The sequence below is a fragment of the Phaenicophaeus curvirostris genome, chromosome 1 (assembly GCF_032191515.1).
Source record: "Phaenicophaeus curvirostris isolate KB17595 chromosome 1, BPBGC_Pcur_1.0, whole genome shotgun sequence".
In the NCBI taxonomy this organism is placed as follows: Eukaryota; Metazoa; Chordata; class Aves; order Cuculiformes; family Cuculidae; genus Phaenicophaeus; species Phaenicophaeus curvirostris.
The window spans coordinates 6,006,179-6,032,424 of record NC_091392.1 but is presented as its reverse complement, the minus strand read 5'-3'; the positions used below and the strand labels follow the sequence as shown (position 1 = coordinate 6,032,424).

Below are 26,246 nucleotides of genomic sequence, written 5' to 3'. Positions count from 1 at the left end.
AATAATTTGAAGAACTAAGAAACAATACTTCAAAGGGAAAAAAAATCAATGCTGACAGTGGTGAAGACAGGCCTCTGTCACAGGTGATAAGAAAAAGGACATTAAAAAAAATCTAGATATTTATATCACATGACATAAAGCACCTCTATACAGACATGAGTTTGTTATTTGAGTTACTTTATTGCACAGTTAAGGTGCTTGTATATGTTATCATTTTTCCTGAGAGGTAGAAAAGTTACTTACATTTTTGGCTGTGAAATACGCTATCACCACACAGGCTGGAAGGAACTGTATTCTATTTCTACAGCCACATATTCATGAGTTGGCATTTCATGCACCCCAAGCAAAGGGCAATCAAAGGATATCACTTCCCTGGTTACAGATTTTCAAGTCACTTGAAAAGCAGCCCATAATCCTGGTGTTAACTTCTGGTCAAGCGGGGCACTGAATTTATTAAATTTTCTTTCTAAAATAGACAAGTTTAAAACCTATTGTCATGCTTATATCTAAGCATTCTGGAATCCTTGAATGGGTAGAACATACTCTATAAATCTATTTTTAAATGCAAAGCATGGAGAGGAAAACACAAATCCCTTTAATTAGTTCTTAACTTGCTTTTTAAGTAACATATATGCAGCAGTTTCAATTGTATTTTCTCTTATTGTTAGTACTTGTGAACACTTGTGGTTCATTGACTGAGCCTCATTACCCCTGGAGATTGTTTGTTCATCTGTTTGTCAGAATTTAATTACCAGAGCACAACCTCTGATATATATGGACGTTCATGCAACAGCCTAATATTTTTCTCCTCTACATCTACTGTTGGTAGCTTTGTTTCGCTGTAGAAAATTGCTCTTAATCAGCTTGTCACTGTGCAGAACTACAAATTCTGTAAGCAAAGAAGGGGTCTATCAGAGACATGAGTACTCTTCTGCAGCCATCTCTTGAAAATCTACTTGCTCAACCAAATGGATGAAGAACGGAGCGAAACCTGACCTTATTTAGATGCAGAAAGGCAGCAGAACTGTTGCACTTGCTGATTATAAACTGAAGCAGAACACCCCTGAAAAATGTAAAGAAACACCATGGGTGTCAGAAAGGAATTACAAATCAGCTTCTTCAAGGCAGCAGCAGTTTGCTAAATTGCCCACTTGCTCTTCCTCAGTAATCTCTACTCATAGTTCCCAAAGATGACTCCTTACAAATTTAGGCCACAGGACACTTTCTGAGAAAGTCTTTCATATGTTTGAAACTGCAAAGATGACACCTTACTATACCTCTATACCTTACTATACACATGTATTGGTATATTCAAATAACCAAGAAATCAAGGGCTTGGAGCTTCACCTTTTTTTTCACCTGGAGAGAAAACCACAAGCTCATATTTCACCTAGCTGTCACACAGATTGATTTATTGCCTATAAAAATATATCACAAAAAAAAAAAAAAGTTAGAACTTGCACAACATATTTCAACTAATGGAATTAAGGCCTGAATTTCCAGGTACAAGTAAAAGTATAAATATTTATCAAGCACCTCAAAAAACTATGTTCAGATAAGCCTTCCTTCATAAGCATTCAATAAAAAATATTTTATTGTCTAGTATTAATGTTTTCCCTCTAAACATGCTCAGCTAACAAAGAAATCAACCTATAGAAAATTTATGATATTTCATTAGTCAAAATCATTATTTAGCCACAATCTGAATGTCTTCTTGCTAAGACAGTTGTTTTTTACCATTTTCTAACACATTCAAACTTAACATAGAAAAGCCAGCACCAATATTCAGAAACATTATAGTTTACTCTATATTTCATTTATTTATTGTGGAAACATATCTGTTTCAAACTGAATCCAAACTAGTGCCTTGTCCCTGTTTTACAATCACCATAAATGACAATGGCCTCCTAGTATTGCTGTTTTAATGGTACTATTTAGCAGCATTCAAAGAGTGGGACTCTAGAGGCTGAGAATCCTGTTTGAATACATAATAAAGAATCCTCTGAAGTTTTACTAGGCTTATTACATTGTTTATGGCTAATTCAGTAGTAGCTCTTCAATTAACCACCCCCCCACCAAAGAGAAAAGAATAGGTAACATTGGTTGTAATCACAATTTTAATATGAATCTAGCAATAATACTCTGCTTTATTTTAAAAGCTTCTTGAAGTCCTATTTATATCGTTATCTTGGCTTTCATTTTCTTATGAAATACCTGTTGAATAAAGCATGGAGTGACATGAATTGTTAAGGTTCAGATATCAATAAGTAACTAAAAAGGATGCAACTATTTAAAAAAAATCTCACTTGTTAAGTATCTGAAAATCTAGTGATTCATGAATTTCAGAATGGCTAAACTGACACCACCACTTCAAAGCTTCCTTTTTTGCCATATATCCAGACTACAAAAATTAATTTCCTGAATCTTCTGACTCATTTCATTTAACAATTTAAGAAGACAAACAACACAGAGAGCCCTTCCACTGCCCGCTGTAGCGAGTAAAATTGTGCAGATAAACAAAACAATTATCAGGGCATGCAGGAGGAATAGATTCAAGAAGCTGTCTTTACTGGTTTGTTAAAAACACAATCAAATTAACAACTGAGATCGTGTCTGCACTACCTCGGTCTCACTGGCCATTTGCAATGTTGTCCTCTGCAACTGGCCAGGCTGATCGATACCCCCTTCTCCTGGTGCAGAGCAAAGGACACACAGTGCACACCTTGTGTGAACACGGGGGAGAAAGGGAGTTTAAAGGGGATGGTTCAGGGTTATCTCAGATTTATCTTTTGTCACGGAGCCAGTACAGCCATGGACTGGTAAAGTCTCATTACAATAGCAGAGGTAAGTCCATTCACTCTTTATGACGTGGGTTGTTTTTTTCAGGGCTCATTTGTTTTCTTAATAATTCAACACACATTCTTGTGTTTCTTCCAAAACAAAATGATGCAAACTGAAACATTTTTAAAAATTCTCATCCACAGCTAATTACTGATGCTGAGGATTAACATTCTGTGGTACTTCAGCTTTAGTTACTTTCCTTAATTAATGTCATATTTGCAAAGATCTATAAAAACACTGTTTAGGTAAATGGTGCACATTCATTAACTATTAAAAGCCCATGCCTAATTTTTTTAAAGTATTTGGTATGCCTCTTTCAATTCCTACATAAAAATTTTAAAGCCTCAAGGGATTTGTAGGTGCTTAACAAAAATGCCAAAAAGTTATTAACTGTCAGGACAAAAGGTGTTTCTGTCAGGCATATTGGAAGCCCTTAAAAAATGCATACATGCATGTTTTTCTAAATACCTATATGTGAATAATTTGATCCTTGCGTGCAAAGAAAAATCTTCTGTCGTGCCACATAGTAAAAACATCTAAGTGGCACCATGCAGTAACGTCACCTAAGCTGTTATTAATAGGATCGTGTGGCTAAGTGTGGTTTCCTTGTTCTGGGCAGGCAGACAAACCACCTCTGATATTCTTTTCGTGTACCACAAGAACACAGTCCATAAACTGAAGATGTCTTTTCCAGGTATCTTGTTGTAAACTATACAACACAGAGCAGCATATTTAGCGACAAAGGATTTTCTAAAAGCTAAGGCATGAAGACATTGATATCACAATGGAATAAGATGTATTTTTGAAGACTATCTACCTATTTGCACTCCTAGGGTGTGCTTGGCTGATACAGTTTTAGAACGTGGCAGTAAGCCAGATAAACCACAGGAAACCCTGGCTATTTGTCCTGGCCTGTTCAACTTAAAATAAATTTAACATTTCAGTAAGTGCTTTGCTTGAGAGGGTTAACAGCTGGTATCACTATGGTCCCACTGGGGCTAGATGTCATTAAATATCTACTTCTGTACCCTTTTTATACCAAACCCATGGGGTTTGTCCCTGTTTGTTCTAGAAATGTATTTTCACCAGGGCCACAGCAGACAGTGCTGCTTACATAGCTAGGAACATGCAAAGGGAGAAGCTGTGCTGGGCATGAGGAAAGAGGTGAAAATCCCAAGCTCCAAAACATGCCATCGAGCAGGCTGATTTTGAAGACTGCAATCCTATCAAGCTGCATTTGGGTCACATAGCTGGAGACCAACCACACACGTAACGCGACTGTGTGCACTGCAAACCTGAGTGATGGGTTGCATGGGGCATGCACTCAACTGAGGAGAATTCACATGCCCAACTGTATGACAGGTTTCTTGTATTTTTGAGAGTTTCTGGAGGAAATACTCTGTGTGCTCCTCACCTCTGCCTGGGACAGGGGCCATATGTGGACAGAGAAAGGAAGTCACACCAGACAGGTCCCTGTGTCTCCTTGAAATTCTGCCTCTGAAGTCATAAACCAAAGTCTGTTACTGGTTGGCAATGAAGTAACTATTTTAAAGACAAAAGTTTTAGGGCTAAATTCTCAGTCAAGATAGGCTAAAACTCCAAGAGTAAACCCAACTAACCTCCTATACTATCACCAAAGACAATGAGACCACCATGAGATTAACATCATAATCCATCTTCTATAGATTATAAATATCATTTATGATAGCCTGTAAAATAAGCATTACAGCAGTCATGTGCCCTTGTAGTCTTTTCCTCTGAACTTAACTGCAATTCACTTTGTTCATCTAAGGCTTGACTGCCACTGTGTCAGGTTTCTACTGCAGAGCTCAGGTATCACTAGCAATGTGGTTGTGATAACCCTGAGCCCAGCAGCTACTCACAATTCAAGAAACAAGCATCTGAGCTTCCTGAGAGCACTTGGCCATGTTAAGTACCCTTCTGCTCTTCTCAATTGTCCAGTTACAAACCAGTTACAAACCAGTCAACATCAAGGAGCTGCACACAGCTTTTCCACCCATCCTTTAAAGCCCTATTCTGACTGTACACCAAGCTTTGTCTCACAGAAAGTGCATGTTGTTGTACATAGTACATGTTGCAAAGCAGGTCCCATGGAGAATGCAAAAGTCAATAGCAACAAAACCACTTCTGGCGAGAAAAAAATAATCACACGCATATTTGTAGGACGAAGTCCACACAGTATAAACTGTAGATAAAAATGAAAGAAAACCAGTGAAAACTTAAATTAATATAAGCATGCATAATTAAGAACACGCACCCTGTCAGAATTTTCAGCCTTTAGAATTTGTGGAAAATACTCTGTAGAGAATAGGACAATTTAGCACATCATTTGCAATCTTGAATGCATTCCTAAATAGAAACAAAGAAACAATAATCACACTGACAGTTATTTTAAAGGAAAGCAGAGCTTGTGCCTGACCCAAGAAAGCAGGTAGACCTCCACTGCCTGTTAATCAAAGAGAATGAGGAAAAAGATAACTATAAGGGATAGATACAATTAATAGCTTGAAAGATGAAAAGCAGATTGAATTCAGTTATTACTTCTGCAGAAATATCAAAGCATAATTATGCCATTGTCACACATCATTATTTGATTTTCTGTGGAATTAAAATGAACACAATTAACAAATAAATAGTATCCAGTTAGCACAGAAGCATGGGGAACCCTGCTACAACTGCAGCTACATCGCTGCAGTGCTTCCTACACTCTCATATATCATTTGTATCCTGAATATATTAACTTTGAGTTAGGCATAAAGAATTGCAATATTAACAGTCAAATAATAAAAGCAGACTCTATAAACACATTGGATTACTCTAGCAGATATACATAAGATAGGCTGCAAACATTCAAGTGCACGATACAATGCTCTCCATTAAACAGTCTCCTCTTGATTGCCATTTAATTATAGTGTCTACTTGATTTCCTTTTCAATTTCTTTCCTTCTTCCACTTCTTCTAGTGAAACCCTCAGTGCAACACATGGATGTGATGGTTTTAGTCATACCTTAATTGGCTTGGGTTTCATTTCTAATGAAAGTACTTAGCATGCCTAGGGACAGCCTCCTCGCACCCAGAAGGCGATGTTCACCTGCTTCGGCAAACTGACAGCACCATCACAGTATTATAAATACTGAAATGCATGGAAACAAACACTCTAATCTGCTTACACACTTTCCTTCCACTGGGAAAAGCAAACATGTCTCACCGCTAAGCAAGACATTGGCAAATGAGAAAAAAAAAGGAAATATTTTAAAAAAAAAATTAAATTTCTAGTTTACTACAGTCACTTGAAACATACATGGTCCAAAGGCATCTTCCAGTGCTATAGCTGCTGTTTTCTTTAAAACCATTGGAGGTCAATATGAGAACTGCAAACATACTTTCATTTGTTAAATGGGTTACAGGGAGGGAAAAAAAGAAGGGAGAAAAAGAAAAAAGTTAAATCAGCTCTATCTAAACACCTTGCAAATCTCTAAATACATTTTCTTCTGCTTATTGGTTTTACTTTCAAAAACGCCATTCTATTTTCTATGTTACAATAATACTCTCTTCTTGCCATTAATATTGTGTTCAGTGAAATGCTAATATTTTTCAGTTCACTGTCAGAGAGAACTAAATCTACAGCAAGCTAATCTGCCATAAAGTCATGTTTTATACACATGACTACAAATTGAGTTTTACACTCCATGGAAAGCAATCTTCCATCTTTAAGGGTATCATGAGACACAGAATTAGATCTATTCTTCTGGCATTACTAAATCATAAGATGAAATATAATTTGATGTGCAAATGATATTGTAAACCCAAGGCAATGAAGCACTGAGAATGTTTTTAGTACTAAACTTACTTGTTTGCTTAGTATTAAGAGTCTTCTCAAGAAAATTAGACTCTATTTATAACGGAAACAGCATTACATAAACTTTTTTCCATAACACATGTCCTAGTCTAGAGATTGAGAGCTTGTATGAATTTATTTCTATATTGGGCATCTGGGTTTAAATACGTGTTTCTCATCTTTTAAGCTCTGGAGACATGAGCACTGAGAGTCTGCCACAACTACAACTTCTATTTCAGATACTGAGAGTAACGTTTTGGGTTTTTTTAAATTTGACTGTCATTTAGAGCTGCTTTCACTTGTCAAGTTTCCAAACTGCTTAAAAATAAACCAGCTAATACATTTTTCTCTTTACATTGGGAACAGGTTTTTGGTCACTTGATCTCACAGAAGTAAGCACAGGAGTATCAGAAAAGTGCTTACCAAGATGTTTTCTCAAGTAAAAAGAGACACCACTGAATGGGTTGTTAAGTGCTGCCTCCTCACAATACTAGATGTTATCTTGAAAAATGGAAATAGTCCCTCCAGCAAAGCCCTGGTCACTTATTTATTTGTATTTACAGTCCCATCTCTGCAAGACTTGGAGGGGGACCCATTTATCCTTGTAACCCTTTATGTGCTTGAACTCAAATGTCTATTAAGACATGAATACAGGGCTATCACCTCTCTTAATGTTACAGTTAAAGAGATGTAAAGATGTCCCAGTATTCATATTCTGGCCGTGTTTAACTATACTTCAGCAGTTTAAGCCCAGTAATCCCTGTTTAAACCAGAAGGGTCAATATCTCCTTTTGTACCACTATCTCAGCATAATAAAAAAAGAAAAGGCCTTTTCAGGATGCAAAAAGACAAGACTACCTGAGTCAGATGTGTTGCTGTTCAAGTAACATGAATATTGTGCTTCAGGACTTACGTTGTTCAGGGTTATTATGAACCCTTCTGATGTTTATTCCTTTTCAACCCAGATGAGGGGCAAGTTACACAAGGGCCACCTCCTACTCTGTACTGGACTTCTTACGTGTTGCTGTCCTTATCCATACCACCAGAAGAAGAATCCACACTTGGAGCATGCCTACAGCTCCTGGCAATGGAAAGCTGCCCAGCAGAAAAGGACCTGCTGATGGTGGTGGACATTTGGCTGAATATGAGCCAGCAGTATTCCCAGGTGGCCAAGAAGGCCAACAGTCTCTTGGTTTGTATCAGAAACAGTGTGGCCAGCATGACTAGGGAAGTGATCATGCCCCTATAATTGGCACTGGTGAGGCTGCACCTTGAGTACTGTGTTCAGTTTTGGGTCCCTCACTATAAGAATGACATTGAGGTGCTGGCATGTGCCCAGAGAAGAGCCACAGAGGTGAAAGGTCTGAAGCACAAGTACTACTGAGGGAACTGGGGCTGTTTAGCATGGAGAAAAGGAAGCCGAGAGGAGACTTCAACACTCTCTACAACTACCTAGAAGGAGGTTGTAGCAAGGCAGGTGTTGGGTCTCTTCTCCCAGGTAACAAATAATATGACAACAGGAAACGACTTTAAGTCGAGCTAGGAAGAGAAGTTTAAATTGGATATTAGGAAAAATTCCTCCACTGAAAGGTTTACTGTGCATTGGAACAGGCTGCTCAGAGAAGTAGTACAGTCACCACCCCTGGAGGCATTGAAAGGATTTGCAGATGTTGTGCTTAGGGACAAGGTTTAGTGGTGGACTTGGCAGTGTTAGGTTTACGGTTGAACTTGGTGATCTAAAAGGTCTTTTCCAACCTCAACTATTCTATGATTTTCCAGGGGAGGCAGCACAGTCCGCATTCACAGCAGAGCAAACTCCTCCCTCAAATGCAATCATGACACCCTGGGGACGTCTACTGGTAAGAAGGGTGCCATGCTTCCCATGCCTCGTAAACTCACCTCCGTTATCTGCAGTTAACTTCCCAACACAGAGAAGCTCTTTATTACTCATTTCCCTCCTGTTCTTCCAACTGCCTCCTAAAAAGCACTTCTCCAAGAGAGACACTAACTACAACTTGCTGCAGAAAGCAGACAGACTGTTGCCCGTTTATCTAAGCGAGAGGAGCCAGAGAAGTAACCACGTTCATGTGTCTCAGTTGAGGCTAGCTAGAGGTAGAAAAAAATCAACAAGCAGGAAAAATGTTACAATGTGTGTTAATCCGTTTAAGAACGCATCATGTTTTCCACTACCTTAACTTGCTGGTGGTCAGCTAGTGTCAATCATTAGCAGAACAGGCAGGTTTTTGCATTAACTACTACAGAAACAATCCCTGCATTTTCTAATTTCCCCCAGCAAAAGGTCAGGATACTCCCACTTTTCACAGAATCATAGAATCATAGAATAACCAGGTTGGAAGAGACCCACCGGATCATCGAGTCCAACCATTCCTATCAAACACTAAACCATGCCCCTCAGCACCTCGTCCACCCGTGCCTTAAACACCTCCAGGGAAGGTGACTCAACCACCTCCCTGGGCAGCCTCTGCCAGTGTCCAATGACCCTTTCTGTGAAAAATTTTTTCCTAATGTCCAGTCCAAACTTCCCCTGTCGGAGCTTGAGGCCATTCCTCCTTGTCCTGTCACCTGCCACTTGGGAGAAGAGGCCAGCACCCTCCTCTCTACAACCTCCTTTCAGGTAGTTATAGAGAACTGGGAAATTCAAGCTGCTCTCCAGCACTGACTCCTGGCTCTTTGGAGGAATCTGCCAGGCAGGGCAGTGGAAAGAGAATGATAACAAGAGACTGCACATCATCTTGCATCCATTGGCATGTTAATTTTTTTGACAGAATAGGAAATTATGGCCAATGACAATAACTGTACTTAGTTCTACTGCACATATTGACATCAATGGAACTGTATCACATGGCATGCAGATCACTTTTTTTCATGAAGAAGTGAAAAAGAAAACATTGCTAATTGAGACACAGGAACACCTTGTGGCAGACTATCACCTGGTGCAAATATCTCTTTGATGTTTCTATAATGTATTTTTTCAAAAATAAGCAAGTTCCTTCTTTCATTAAGAGTAACACTTTGAACTTAAAATAATTCCTTTTATCAGAAAACTGTGAAACATTTTACAAAGATGGTGAAGGATTATTAGTATACTTCTATACAGAGAGAAATTGAGGCGAAGACAGATTAAGGGAGTTACTAGAATTTTTCTCAGACAGGCTAGGAAGACAACTCATTTATCCTGATTCTGAAACTATACCTCAAACTACCAGACTGTACTGATATCAAAGAAAACTTTCAAGCTGAAATGAACTACTGTTTGACACTGTCTTAGAAAGTTCCTTGCAGAGTTCTCAAGAAAAATGGGTCTAAACACCAAAACCAGATCTACAGGATCCTGAATCCATCCAATCAAACTTATAAGACGGTGAACATTTTCAATTTTTTTCTCCCCTTTTTAAACCTTCTTAGAGGTAAAACCCACTCTTTATCTCTGTGCCAGAAGCTGCTTTGCCCATGGATATGATTAATGTGCATGTGTTTAGGAACAGAGACACAACGAGCAATGTAGGCTATTAAAGGACTTTGATACTTCACAGATATGGTTTGCATTCACATGCAAAAGAATTAAAGAAGCAGAATTTTTTAAGTGATGTGCACACCATATCTTGGAAAAAGAAATGGATCCAAATCTCAGGCTGTTCTTTTTTTCAGCTCCAAAAGATGATACATGTTCTCTTTTCTATTAAATTTTAAGGAAAATGAATCCTAGGTATTCGTTACAAAGGGTGGAGGAGGGACAGTGAACAAGAAGAGGAAACCCTCCCTGAAGTAGTTCAATTGTTACTCTTTTAAAACCTTTCCACTCACACAAAACTGCTATTTTGGTGCCCCAGGTCACAGAACACAATCCGGGAGGTTTGAGAGCAGTTAGATACATGGAAGGAGGGAGCGAGGGAGAAGAAAGGTGACAAAATGGGAATGGGGGCAAAGATGAGGGCAATCAAATCTTATGCTTTATACTATATAAGAGGAAGGATCAGCTGTGAATACAGCTTTACACTTCTGAAACTTCAATCAACAGGACTCACTCTTAAGCATCAGGTAAAGGTCACTACAATTACGAAGATATAAAACGTACTAGTCCACTTCTACAGAAAAAAAAAAAGTTCTTCTATTTTCCTCCTTACTTCACTTGCCTATCTTTTTTTTTAGTACTGATTGCATTAAATTCAGAATATTTTATTTATTTTTTAAAGTTAAGATGTGTCCTATATTTTGTTTTCTTTGCAGAATTAGCTTTGAGATAACAATGATATTTCTGAGCTGAACCACAACCTGCAGTCAACTATGGATATTACAGCACCTATGTTACTTTGACTGAAAGGATCATATACAGCCTTAGTCTAAATGTGATGCCTCTCACAGATCTCTTATACTGCACTGACATATTTAAGCTGTAGTTGAGAATATCTGATAAACAGGTAAAGACCATATCAGATCAGAACTGTGGTTTTCTTTTCTAAGTTTGGTGCTTTTCAAAGGAAGGCTTTGGTAAGAGTACAAGAAAAAGAAGGGATCAGTAGTACAAATCACAAATACTAAATTGTTTGGAATTCAGAATATTTCTCAGTGGCTCTTAATTTCCCCTGTCTACATTCCTTAAAGAGCATGCATGAAGGCTGCAGCTGCAGACTTCTTTATCTCCCTGTCCAAAACTCTCAGGAAGAAAATCCCATCTACTTCAGGCTATAAATAAATGAATTCCTTGATTCAAATAGAGACATCATAAGCAGGAGGGGGGAAGGGGCAACACCAAATCCAGAAACCAGAAAAGATGTCACTTTCTTTTCACAACAATCTCTCCCCCACATGTTTCAGTCCAGTTCATTGTTATTCATACCCATCCCTTTTCTATAAATATTTGCCTTGCATTTGTCCAGACTTATATTTAAAAAATGAACTTCTATTTGGGGTTTTACAGTACAGGAGGCTATAATATATACATTATCCTTATGTGCATGATTGGGGAGAATAGATGATTTGTGAAGTTATCTATTATGGGGAATAATCAAGATTAATGAGCCCTATGGCACTTGCTGAATGTCTCCAGAGATTTATTACTCAGGTTGTTCATTTTTCTTGTTATGTTGGTGCTGTCAAGAGTCCTATAACAAATGCAAACACAGACGTGTATTAATTGCAAATGTGAAACAAGGCTACTGTGATTTTGCTAAATACTTACAACTCTGTACGGCGTCTTCACTGGCTGTGAGATTTCCTACCTGCCAAGTTTCTGTTTTAGCATATAATGCAGTTTTTTAAAACGCCTAAAAAGATAAGGAGGGGGATGGGGTATGGTTAAAGAGGAAACGGAATTCTGGGTCCATCTTACTCTTAATAATGCAAGCTCTGGGCAGAACTGAGTGACAGAGCCCTGGGCTTTTCCTGAAAGCTTGTGCAGCCAGCTCTGGAAGACCTGATTTTATCATAGGTACCTTTCAAAACAAGACTTTAAAAATTCCAGTAATTGTGGCATAAAGTAAGTTCCTTAAGAAACAGATGAGCTCTGTTGTACTTCCAAACCTGTCTAAAGATGTCTTTATAACATGCATCTGTCAAGATGCTAATGCAGCTTTCATCGGCTGAGATTCCTGCATTGCTGTGGATGTGTCAGCTGCCAGAAAACTTCACAGTATCAACAGGAGTATCACTGTGACCCCTGAGCCTATTTAGTTATTTACTAAAAGCTCAGTGTGTTCTGAGAAGTTTAGGTACCAGCCCTTCTCTGAATGTAAAAATGTTCAAGAAGAGGTCTGGGTTTATTTTAAGCCAACATTTTCCTGTCTTTTATCTCTTCATTAACGCTGTTGAGCTGAATGCCGATCAGCAGTCACAATGCTTAACACATACCATTCATATTGAATGGACAAAATTAAAAAATTTTAAAAATCAAAAAAAGTCTGTTAAAAAAAAAGAATAAAATGGGAAGAATCAACGTTACGTTAAAAATTCCTTGTGCTAAATCTTAAATTCAAGTAATGCTACACTGACCTAAATTAATGACAGAATAGCTCATGGATGCTAATGAAATACACAGCGTGCGTATCTCAGTGCCATGGCATCTGTAGTTTTACTCTTGGAGGAAGCAGTCGCTTTACCAGTTTTCTTCTTCATTAACACTGATGTGGACAGACACTTTATCCCTTCCAACCCTCTCATATCATATTTGCACAAAGGCCAGTTCCCAACTGCAGACATTCACAGGTCCCTCCTATGTTCTCTAGTGTGAATTCAAATCAGAAGGTGTAGAGTTTGCATGTTTACGCATTCATACATAAAAACACATTTCTGCCTTCCAGGCAGATGTTTTTCTGATTCACCATGCTGGCATAAATACAGAATGTGTGGGATGGTGCTAATAGCTCAGTACTATTAATGTACAGGAGAGTGTAATAAAGTAGGAGCAAACAGTGATATCATGAAAGCACATCTAGCTCTTCTTTCTCAAAATAGAACAGAGTATGAGGACCTGGAAGGACCCACTGAATTCTTCCCTGGCGGGAAAGAAATCTAACAAAATCTATTTAAGACAAACATGTAGGTACAACATCAGGCTTGTAAGTTACCATGTTACAGTTTGAAAAACATGTGAGAGAGAGCCTGCAGGGGAGTGGGTGGGGGGAAATAATCCTTCAGCAATTTAACTATTGTTTCATTTCTTTTTAGTTATACATTTTCTATAGGCTTCTGTGGAAGACCTACATCATCATTTAGTTTGGTTCTGTAAAGCTGTTCATATGCTTTTATATAGGTAGTGCTGAAGTCTAAATAGCTTTAAAAATATTTAACCCTCTTTTTTATTAATGTCTTAGGTTAAAATGCAACACAGTCTGGCTATTAAGCATTGCTCCAGGAACAGAAGCCCCCTCTCTCCCATAAATTAAATCCTCTCTTTTCTCTATTTCCCCAGTCCTTACTTCCATGACAGATTCAGAAGTCAAACTTTTTTTGGTTCAGAAGTTGCTCTGCTTTTGTGAAATTTGCAGGTATGCTTTGGAGACACTGCAAGTAGCATTAGTGATAGTAGCAAACCCCCCAAAATGAGAAATGCAGCAAGTCCTTTGAAAGGATTCGAAAGGATATTCTTTTCATTAAATAAATACATGCATACTTTTTTCTTCTGAACAGAAATAAAATACTGCATAAGTTTGTTTCATTTATGTCTGCAGTTAATACCTACATAATCTGCCTTGCTGGGGGAACAGGGCCACATAAGATTGAGAAATTATAAATTACAGCGTTGTCCTGGACTAGTAATCCACTTTTATTTCTCTCTTAACATTACAGAAAAAAATACAAAAAGCTAGAGATATATAACAAGGAAATAACAGCATAGTCCCAAATGTTTTTTTAAAAAATCACCTCAAATACATGCGTATTTATTGACAGACTTTTTTAAATAAAGAAAGAGAGTTATTAAATAGCTAGAAAAGACTGATGCAATTCTCTGCCTTTGGGTGCTACTCTGCCTTACAATGAAACAAGTTTTTGTATACTTCCTACCCAGACTGATAGGTACTGTCTGAACAACAAACAATTTCCCCATTTGTAGCAGCAACTTGTATAACTTCAGGCAGTAAGTTAAAATGAGACAGCTACTGGAGAGCAAATTCAGACAATATGCAAAAATTGAGACAACCATTCTTATTTTCACATATGTAAATGTTAGACATTGAAGGAAAAAACTCTATCATACCTGTTTAGCAAACTTGGAGCAGAACAAGTCTCACTGTGTCTATTAGTAGACTGCCAATGGATTATGGATGTTCAAAAGACTAAGGCAAGGCATACAATGCCAGTTGTGAGACAGGCAAGATGTCATGCAATGCAGAATAGGTTCCCTAAGTCAAAGACTAGAAAGAGGGGCAGAACCCCTTAAATTCAGACACATGGCTGATAAGCAGAAACTATATCACTTATCTTCAAAATATTTTCTTCCAAAGACTTCTCAAAGAGTGAACCAACTTTCACTGATAAAATGGTATTGGAATATATACGATTTCAAGAGATTGGCCTTGTCTTCTCAATAGTCTGCCATAAGTATGTGAAAGTTCCTCTGAAGCCTCCTCTCCAGGCTGAATGGGATCAAGTTCCTTACATAGCACAATGGTGGGAAGACAATAAACAGCATATGTAAGTTAAAAGAGGAGTATCTTATGGGGTAGAATGGAAAATATTTTTCCCATGAGCACAGTCATCCATTGGAACAGGCTGCCCAGAAACACAATGCAATCTCCACCTATAGACCCAACTATATCAAGCCCTGAGCAACCTAGTCTGACCTCACAGCTAACCCACTTTTGAGCAGGAGATTGGACTAGAGACCTCCTGAGGGATTTTCCTACCTGAGTTATCACATGATCCTATTACTACTAGCAGTAGGAGCACTTAGTAATACTTTACAAAAATGAGAAGTGACAATGGAAAGCCATCACATCATGAAGAGATGAAACTGAAATATCAGAGAACATGAAAAAATTGAATTCTTTTTCCAGGGGCAGCATAACCTTATCTCATGCATCACAGCAGCAGCTCAGTCTTACAAGACAGGATAGAGAGCATCAAAATCTTTTGGTTTTGATAAATTATGAACCACCTGCTAGTGAAGAACAACTCTCTTGCACAGGCTAAACATCACCAGATGATCTGAGATTTCATTCAGAAAACCTGTCCCATTTTGCTGCAAATGGCAATTTGCTGCAGTTAGCAATTGAGATTTTTGTTCTCTGCATACAACAACATACTGGATGTAGGAATGAGTGAAGGATATTTTATAGTATACCTAGGCATATACCTCGATAACCTAGGTATCCTAAGAAAGTAGATAGTTGATTTCTCTGTACCTGAAAACAGAAGAGAAAGCTCTATATAGGTTATATCAAACTGCAAACTCAGCTCATACTTTAAACATCAGAACGTTGTTCTAGAATAAGAGGCGATATTATGTATGCATGTCAAAACCATAAAAAACTAAAACAAGGTAACACACATTTGAAGGGAAAAGTTCCTACACAGTAGCACCCTCCACTCTCTAAGATATGCAATTAGACACAAAAGTATAAAAGTGGGAGACATTCAGAACTTCACATCTCAGTGGCTGAAGTTACAGAAAACTTTCATCACCCCCTAGGGAAATGCTGTTAGAGTAATTTAGGGTTCAGTGTAGGATCGGTGAGCACCAATGAGGTCAATCTTTCACAAACCCTTTAGTTCTGCTTCCACAGGAGAAGTTACTGCAGATAAAGAAAGAAAAACCCCACGAGTGAATACTAAATGCGCAGTTTAGAACCACTTCCTGCTGAAACAACTTCAAAGACAGAGACTAAATTACAAGCAACCTGAGACAAAAGCTACTAATTGGTAGCTGTTGACCAGTTTGATTCCAAAAGTTCAAGTTCACATTTTAAACACCTTAAAAGCCAGATAAGATGGTCAGACACCACCAGACTATCTACACAATGATAGGTGCTTTAAGGTCCAAGAACTATCAGTGAAGAGCACAAACATGCAAATCATTTCCAAATTATATGGCTCAATAGAGTAGAAAAGATATTTATATCCTTAATGAGATTTCCCTAAAATCTAATCACCATGATACTCTCCATCTTTTTGAACTATCTTAATACCTTCACTACAATTCAAACCCAGTGATGTGGCCACATAGCTGGCAAGACAAATAAAGAAAAATGTAAAACACATGGCACTGCAAGTGTAGAAGCCTCAAGAATGTCATGAGGGAGTTTTGTGTGATTCAAGAGAAATACAAATGGATGACATGAAAGAGGGGAGTTTTAGATTAGATATAAGGAAGAAATTTTTTACTGTAAGGCACTGGAACAGGTTGCCCAGAGAAGCTGTGGAAGCTTCATCCCCGGAGGTGCTCAAGCCAGGCTGGATGAGGCTTTGAGCAACCTGATCTAGTGGGAGGTGTCCCTGCCCATGCTAGGGAGGTTGGAAATGGATGACCATTAAGGTCCCTTCCAACACAAACCATTCTATGATTGGTTTCATTTCACAAAAAGCTCTGAAGTTTGGAAATAATTTGTTATAAAGTTTATAGGACAACTAGGCAATGTTGCAGGCTGGCTGATTACTGTCTGCTGACTGTTTAATGATGCCTAATAAAGATGTAGAGATATATTTTTTTTTTACAGGTTAATGCAATTAGCAAAAGTAAGCAGCTAATGACAAAATAGTTCACCAGCAGATGCAGAGACACTACACAAAGAGCCCTAACTGCGTGCAGATATTCAAGTAATAATTAAAGATCCTCCACCTTTGCTGTGCACATTAAAATGTGTATTTTTAAGACTGACTGGAAATATTCAACTAGTTTCCAAAGATACCCAAGAATAACATCTAAAAACATTAATGCACAAAAAATATTACTCATAAGACATTTAGTGCTGATTTATTTTTCTGTGTTACAATTTTATGCTGTATATGTCCACATTTGTATCTGTGCAACACTTCCAGGCTGTATATTGCAGATGACACATTGATCGAAATATCATCTTGTCTTTTAACTTGGCCTTCTTTCTCCAAGCATTCTGAATGCAGAAGTGGTAAGAATCATGATTCCACTGTGAGACATAACCCACGTTTCACAGATGGGAAAATTAAGGCAGTAACACTCAGACTGATTTCACTGAGCTACAGAAGCCTCGGTAAGTACCACATTAGTAACCCAGCCACTTTCCCTTCTTTCTACAGTCAATAATAAGAAACAAGGGGACCAGACAGCCCTGCCAAGGATTTTTAGGTAAACTAACTCCTCTATCAGGTTCTGTGAGGTGTGGAGACCATTAACCCTATTTTATGTACTTGCTGCACACACATATCTCTAAAGAGAGTGGTAGCATCTCTTCTTCCATTTACCTATAATTTGACTCAGTCTCTGCAGGACTTTCCCTATTGCCATAGACTAGGACAAAAAAGATTATTAAATCTGTAAACACATCTCATAAGAAAGAAAAGCTTAGCAGCTAAAGGCGTGAAAGCAGGACTCAATTCCCAGATTTGAGTTTCAAATGCCAGATCATGTATTTTTAAATCCTCTTCAGCTTCTCCATTCATCTTGATGCCAAATGGTACAGTCTGACTGACAATGACCTTTCATGTATGGGAAGCTATACAGAGAGAAATTATGAGGACAGTCATTAAATTCCTAGTTTTTAAAAATCCGGCTGGAATTGAGATCCAGTATTAAGTCAGTTAAATAAGATTGTCAAAAAGAATGAAAATTCCTGACAAATACCTACTGAAAGCCAGGCCTTTTCTTCCACTTGTTGGGTACACAAATTTTCTTATCTATTCTGGTCCATTAGTGAAAGATGGTAAACATAATTCTCGATTTTCTCAGCAAAATCAATGATCTCTGCCACAATGCAGACAAAAGATATTTCTTCTTTCTTTCAGTTGGTTCAATAGGCTAAAGAAGAGAAATTCCTAGAAAATGTCTGCCTGCTACCGAAGGAGAGAAAAAATTGGTGGGCAATCCAAAGAGAAAGTGAATATTGTGAAAGCGCTGCAGCGTCTTCAAAGAGCTGTCGAAGACTCAGAGCAAGAGCTTTGAGCTTGGTGCACACAGGTCACTCAGAGCCTTCAGAACTTGACGAAAGTATTTTGGGGGAGATGAAATAACTGTACGATGATACCCTGCCAGGCACTACCGGTTTTGTTAGAGAAAGCTGAAAAATGTTTTGATCAAAGTTGTTTCCTCTTTCTGTGCTTGCTATAGCTACTGAAACACAGAACAGAATGGGAAACAGTCCCGGCTTGCTCAAACCTGCAGCACTACAAAGCTGACTGGGAGCATTAGTAAGTTTTGATATTTTAGGGCACTTTTAGTTAGTTTTTCTGTCTTCAAGTCTCAAATACTACCTACACCCAAAGGCTATGCTCAGCTTGAATGCAACTCAGCTAAATTCTGTGGGGTAATAACATCTGGCTCTTGCATGTCTTAGAAGTACCACAGGACACATAAAAAATCCCACAAACATCAAACAGATAATTCTCAGAGTACCCTTGGGGCTTTTACCACTCTCCATAAGTAAATTGAGGCACAAACACACACAAAAAAGCTCCTTTCTAAAGCCTCGTGAAATCTGCTATAGCTAGGATGCATCTCATACTTCTCTCCTGTTCTTTCTCCTGAAGGCTTCACATTACAGACTGCTTCGCAAAAAGTCATCCTTGGAAACATAACCTCTCATAGTTTTCATTCATTTTTATGTCTGGATTCTTTGTATGCCAATTCTTTGGTAGCCTACTATACTAAGTGCTCACTGAAAGCAATAATAGAAGTACTAAGAACTAGAACAACTGGGAGATGCTGACCTGGGATGCAACATTCATCGCTAAGCAAAATGGAACAGATCCAAACTGCTGGAGATGCTGGGCCTGGTTTTCAGTGCTGCACAAATCAGGGTTATCATGGCCTCCCCCCTCATCCTTTCCTTTAAATAAATATAGTTCAATTTATTCAGTACTCCAAATTCTGCGATTTAATTCCTTTTGTCTATGGTGCCCAACACAATAGAGCCTCGATCCCTTATTGGAGACCCTTAGAGCTATCGTAAAACAACAGCTTTAATCTGTTTTATCCAGACCTAGTCAATGAAGCTTTAGAGGGTATTTTTTGCCTGCTCTGCCAACTAGATACTTCATAAAGTGAAACAGAATCTCTGCTTCCTTCAGGGCACCTGCTTTCAATTACAGGAAACATAAGGCACCTTCAGATTTTTCAGCTTTCAACATCTGTGCTTTGCAGGTACAATTTGTTGCATTCAAATTACTGCTAAACCTGCAGAATGGTGTTGAGCTTTCGGGGGCATGCTTTCAGGGGGAGAAACACTAGAGATGGACAGAAAGCAATGGCATTTGCAATCGCTTTTTAATGACTGATTAATGACTGTTCTGAACTAACTCCTTCAAGTTGTTTAGAAACCTCACCATGCTCCTCTTGGAAAGCCCATTCAGTCCCAGCTTGATTAGAAACATCACCTCTACTGTGTAGCAGACATACATTCTGACATTGCTATCCAGCAAATACACCAGTCTCACACCTTCCTCTAAAAGATAACGCTATAAATAACACTTTTAAAAAGGAAAACAGCCTGTTACAACCAGTCAGTCACAGCTGGTCACCATGCTGGGATGAGACAGTGACAGCTACAGATTTAATTCTGTTTTCTGCATTTGTTGCCCATTAGGTTAAACATGTCAATCAGGGACACACGCACATGCACTTTTACCCTCCCACCTTTTCCAAACAGCACTTGTCCACACAAGACACATCAGCTGATCTGAGTAACCCCCAGGACTTCTCCAGGCTACCAGAGTATGACTCAAACCTGAGTGCCCATTCCTAGGCACGTGTCCCGGCACACTGCTGGCAGGAATCTCTGTTTAACCATCACCGTGAAGCTCTCTGTTACTGAGATTCCTGTTGCTGGCCTACTGAGTCCTCATTTCAGCTGTCACCACATCATATCTGGTGCTTGCCAAACCACAGAAGTAAAATATAGCTTGCTTATGGCTTTTACAGGGACTAGCTCAGGAAAAACTTGCTGGACCTAGGGAACATGAACCAGCAGTCCTGTGGTCTACTCATAAGATAGAAAGTGATAAGGAGAAGTTGCAGAGTGAAAGGTGCAGACTACTGTTAATTCTAATTCTAGACCTGCAAGAATAGATTTCCATGGACAGATGGATGAGAGATCTGTAGCAGAACAGAACTTACAGGAATAAAGTCTAGAAGATACTCTCTAGGATCAAATCCAGTTGGTTTACTACATTGTGATGTCTACTGGAGTATTTAGCTATTTACATTCTTTATGGTTATGTTTGTATTCTTTTGTTAATTTTAACTACTTCATATTAATATTTATTTACAAGGATGTCCCTTCTGCTTAAGGTGAATTCAGATCCTGTGGAATTTCACTAAGCTGGCTTAAAATCGCAGATCTGCTAAGAAGGGACCTGCACTGAGTGCTCCTCCTTTGCCTGTTCACATGGCCCTAGCAGCCGTGTGTGAGAGAAATTAAGAACATACAAATAAATCAATAATTATGCTTGGAGAACTCATGCCTCAAGAGGAGATTTTTGGGCTAGAGCAAACTTAGAAAACTAGAAATCAACACATATTGTTTACTTATTTTAAGGAAAATCCCTCAAATTTGTGCCATACCAACCTCAGCAAGCCCTACAGGCTAGAACTCTTTTCTCTTAGATCTCATTGTTTTGTGCAGGCTTGTAACACAATAATGATCAGAACACTGTGGCAACTACTAGGGTGGTTGACACCTTTTAACGTGGACTCAGCTCTGGACTTCGGTCTCCTGCAGTTTTACTTCAGGAGACTGAAGCAGTAGGATGAGATTCAAGTTCATCTTTGCATTCCAAGTAGGCTATACCTCTTACATTTGGTTCAGGACTTTTTCTAATTTAATTATGTTTGCAGTTGGATGTAAGTGAAATCACAGCTCAACTATTAACTGCGATGGCATCCATCCCTCTCTATATTTGACTTCGTGACTGCCTAATGTTTTGCAGTGAGTTTTTGATACCTGTGTGTTTGCAGATTTTCATGACAGACTAATAACACCAAAAGAGGCTCCAGGAGTGTTTTAAGTAAATATTATGTGTATATTTTCTCAACAGTGTCCGCCTACTAGCACCTTCAGAGCTGCATAATCTTATCTAGAGTATGCTTGCATTCTGTTTACACTAACCAGTGTGGCCCATACTACTAAGCAAACTGTTATGTGATTGAAACATTATGCAGAACATAATTCCAGGACATAGTCATGTGGCTTTGAAGAGGTAGCCGTTTCTACTTCTGTCTTGCAAAATTCTGCTTGCCATCATTAGATATTTGTTCATCAATGATAGCGAAGAATGAGTAGATAAAAGCTTTTACCTTGGCCAGGAACTTCTTAAGGTGTTTCAAGAAAGTATTTGTTATCCTGTCCTTGCCTTCTCACTCTTCTATTGCTATTCCCTATTTAGGCCCAAAATTCACAAAAGGATGGATGAGTAGAATATAAGTCTAGCTGCAAATGATTTAATTTGCAAGAACTTCAGAGCAGGCATCTTTTATTACCGTGTCAGGAGATGATGGAACATTGATACAGAGAAGATGCTCGAGCTTGGTGGAGAGCAGATGTTAGGCAACTTTACTTTTTCTAGCAATTTATTATATTGTCATCTTTTCGGCTGCCACCAGCAGATGGTTTAACAGTTTGGAGTGATAGCCAAACTGAAAAGAACTGAGTAGTGCCACTGACCGCATTACATGGATGAGAACTGGTTAGGGCATTATCTTCTCATCTGAAATAAGAAAATTGAATTCCATGCTCAGTCATAGACTTCCTGTGGACATGTCTTATTTGGGATGTAATAACAGTACAGTCTAAATTGCAGCTTGCCCATATAGACCATATACAAAATAAATTTAAGCTAAGCTATTTACTAGTAACAGCTGTGAAAGCATAGGCTGTGTAACTCATCTGCTGCAGACAAATCTCTAATCTCTTTGACTGAGATTTATTAAATCTATATGTGCAGGATTTCCTATTTAGTCCTTGAAGAAAAATAACATTTTAGAGTGCAATTCAGACTTCAGGTGGACTAAAATGGAGGTAGCAATATCTTTCCATTGACTATAGAGGCATCCTAGGGCAAATGTAGGTAAATACTATGTCTGTAAAAGAGGATAACAGCTTTTGTACAGCAATATCATGAAGATGAATAGAATATGTAAGGCTCAGAATAAGGACAGCAATTATCTACCTCAGTTAGATCAACTTTCTTGGTTTTTTTTGCTCAGCTTCTCTGGTAACAGTACTCCAATATGCATCTGCTCTGCAAACTGTATTTCAACAGTTGCTGGGAACCTAAGACAAGAGAGGACATCATGTGTCACCGAGCTTGGTCCCCAGCCAGTGTGGGTAAACCCAAATAATGATCTCATTCATCACATTCAAGCCCTGTAGCCCAGTAAACACAGTGTTGCTGGTGCCAGTAATCGGCCACAGTCTTTGTGCTGACTATGCATGGCTCCAGGACTCAGGCATGTCAGGCTTGCCTACACTTACGTTGCCCAGCCTGGAGCCTCATTTTAGCTACTTTAGCTGTAGCAGCAATTTTGCCTAATGACCAGGTGGGCTATTGCCTAATTTATTTTACTTTTGCTTATCTTCGCATAATGATGTAGCTTAAGCATAATTTTTATACAGACAGTAGTAACAAGTAGTTACTCTGCATCAGATTAAATATTTATGATCCCAGGATAATGACAGAGTGCAGAGGAAGACAGACATGGTATGATAAACAGAGGCCTCAGAAGAGGTGACACACAATGCAGTGCAGAGCAGTGGACGCCAGAGCTGATATCGAGAGGGCACAGATTGACACCCAAGACACCAGGGCTACAAAAATTATCCCACTTCTGCCTAAAGAAATGCAAACTTGTAGTTTAAGCAATAAAACAGAAATGATCCAACAAATATAAGACACAGCAGACACAGTGAATCCAGGGACAGAATCACAGAATCACAGAATAACCAGGTTGGAAGAGACCCACTGGATCATCGAGTCCAACCATTCCTATCAAACACTAAACCATGCCCCTTAGCACCTCGTCCACCCGTGCCTTAAACACCTCCAGGGAAGGTGACTCAACCCCCTCCCTGGGCAGCCTGTTCCAGTGCCCAATGACCCTTTCTGTGAAGAATTTTTTCCTAATGTAAGAATTTTTTCCTAATGTATCCTAATGGATAAAGTGGTGTTGTAACCTATGAAGAAAGAGCAAGGTGTAAAAACATGCTGGAAAACAAAAATAGCCAGAAGCAGATCTCAGAATTAGGAGGAAGAAATCAGCATCCTGCTTCTTGCAGCAAAGAGGAAGAAGAAACCCCCGCCACAAACATACACCTCCCTGTGAAGCCCTTGGTAACCGACAACTTGCCATAACTACTCTCCAGCTCCAAAAATAAAGCTAAAACAGCCTCATGACCCATGGAGGGTGAGCAAAACACCACAGAAAGGGGTAGATACTCATAAATGTGTGTATATCCATTTAAAATTTATTACCATTGAAGCTTATCCCCTCTGTAACAGTATTCTCTCTTTTCTCTTAATAAGTAGATACGGAGTAATAATAATTCTTTGATTGGACCGTTAAGATTTCAATTACACTAACAATAAATTTTTGCCTTTACACAGAGGGCACATTTCATTTTGCCTGTATAAAGATTATGAGTGTAACAACGTTCAATATTAAAGCTAGCTATGCCTCTTGCTTTCATGGCTCCTACAAGACAGCCAGGCCAAAACCTCACAGCTCAGACAATGAAAAAAACCAAACCCAAACCAATGCCAAACTCTAGTAATTTTTTTTAGTATGAATATGGCCAATTTATTTCCATTACTGCTTCTCTGTGGCATTTACTTTTTCCATACGTTTCTGCACAGTGGTCATGCTCCTGTTGGGCACTGAAGAGACTAATAAAGACAAATTCCTTTTAGCCTCATCTTGTGGGACAGTCACAGCCTCTCACATCTTTACTCACTGTAGAAACCCTAGCACAGAGACAGAGATTATTCAGGAAGTTTACAGTTAGACATGATCCATCGGTTAAGAGGAAAAGTACAGCCACTGCAATTTTATGCAAATTTCAGACATTCGGGTTTGATAGAGCAGTTTTTGAGTACTAACAAAGCAAATAATAATAATATAACAATCATGATAACATGTTAATAGATTTAATTGAAGTAATTTCTGTAGACAATAAGAATTATACTCTAATGTGTTAATTAATGTGATTAGGAAATGTTGTGAAAATGAGTATGTAAAATGATATAACATGATATCCGGAAAGGCGTGTTTTACAGGAGATGGTTCCTCTGACTTCTCCTTGGGGTGAGATTTATGGACGTTAGCACACAAGGCTTTGGCAAGGTAAACAGCTGTTTCGATTTTAGTTATAATGAACATTAACTCAACATCCCCATTTCTGCTTAATTAAACCTCTGACTCTGCAACCAATCAAAAGCAAACACAAAAGGTAACAGGCACTAATTGGGCCCTGTGCAATTTCAGCCCCAGCTTGCAGCCAGAATGGTCTACCTACACCAAAAAACCTCCCCCCCAAGTAAAAGTTTCTCTCCTGCTCCCTTCTGCCAGCCCACATGATGGTTTCTTCACTCAAAACCAAATCAAGTGTAGGCAGCATAAAAAAATGAATTGTACGATAGCACTGCAAAACATACAAAGTGAAAAATTAAATGCGTTTTTACTTCTGTCAAGACAGTCATTTCCTTATTATTTCTCATACAACTAAAGCCGACCAAAACTCCCAAATAAACTAAGAAACCCACAAAAGACACTCTTGAACCCTCCCTGCCAGACAGATTGACAGCAAGCTCCTGTGCTTTTTGATTAATCTTTACCTCTTCCTTCACCTCTCTTAGAGAAGATCAGACCTGTGCCAGCGTGGAGTTAAGCACCAAACAAGCACACTGGAGACAGAGAAGGAAACAGCATGCAACCTGCATTTTAAACGCACACATAAGCCATGAGATGCACCTAATAATAGACAAAACTTTTAAAACTGTAGTGCTATGCCCCAAATGTGATTTGAAGAGCACACAACCTCCCTGCACAAAATGTCCCCCCTTCCTCCTCATGACATCCATCAGTCAGCGCTGAAGTGGCTTCATCTGACAGGAACCCAGGGCTCAATGTGACAGAGTGCAGACTTCTCCTACCATGCTTACAGACAGAAAAAAAAAAAAAGGAAAAAAGAGGAACTTATGCTCTAGAAGATATAAGATAATTTCATGCTATTGTGTTAACGAATTTTTAAGACAAGATGGGATAAGAAAATCATTTAAATACCTCACAGCCCCTTAGATCTGGAAGTGAGAGCTGCAGCTTGTCTTGAACCACCTCACTTCACGAGCATGCTCATAAGCGTTTCTTACTGACCTACAACCTTTATCTGAGCTTCCTTTGTGGTTTAGTAATATGAAAAGTGTCGCTAAATTGTTACACTTAAACCATTTGCTTGCTGGTTAACTCTTTTTTTTTTTTTTTCCCAGAACTGAAAGCTGCAAGTTCACTAGAAACGCATAATAATCCATCATATAAATATAACCATTAACTTGTGGTGTAGTAGTAGTTGGGATCCACGCGCACAACTAGGTTCATCTTCAAAAAGCACCATTTTGTAGCTCTCTGGAGGAAGTGGTAAATACCATGCATGCTCTTGCCACTTCACGGGAGGCTGGCTACCTAAGCCCTGAGCTGAAAGCAGACCTTAAAGATAAATCACTTAATTGCTCATTTTATTTGATACCTAAGTACTTCATGCTAATAAAGTTAAGCATTAAAGGATTACAATGTGACAAATTATACGCCCATCTCATAAAATAAATATTACCGAAATAGAGCCAGATCAGAAAGGCACTCGATAACGTACAGCATATGTCTAATTTTAGATGATTCTTCAGTCACTGGAGA

General features: G+C 38.7%; 1 protein-coding gene across 11 annotated transcripts in view; it reads right to left on the bottom strand.

Moving 5' to 3' along the window:
* Nucleotides 1-26,246, bottom strand: part of CELF2 (CUGBP Elav-like family member 2) — a 378,130-nt gene that overhangs the window by 186,604 nt on the left and 165,280 nt on the right. The window contains exon 1 of one of the 11 annotated variants that reach the window (XM_069870886.1): nucleotides 25,623-25,694. The exons of the other annotated variants lie outside the window; for them this stretch is intronic. The gene's annotated coding sequence lies outside the window, so the exon portion shown is untranslated. Of the gene's footprint in view, nucleotides 1-25,622; nucleotides 25,695-26,246 lie in introns of those variants that run through there. 11 annotated transcript variants of the gene reach the window in all.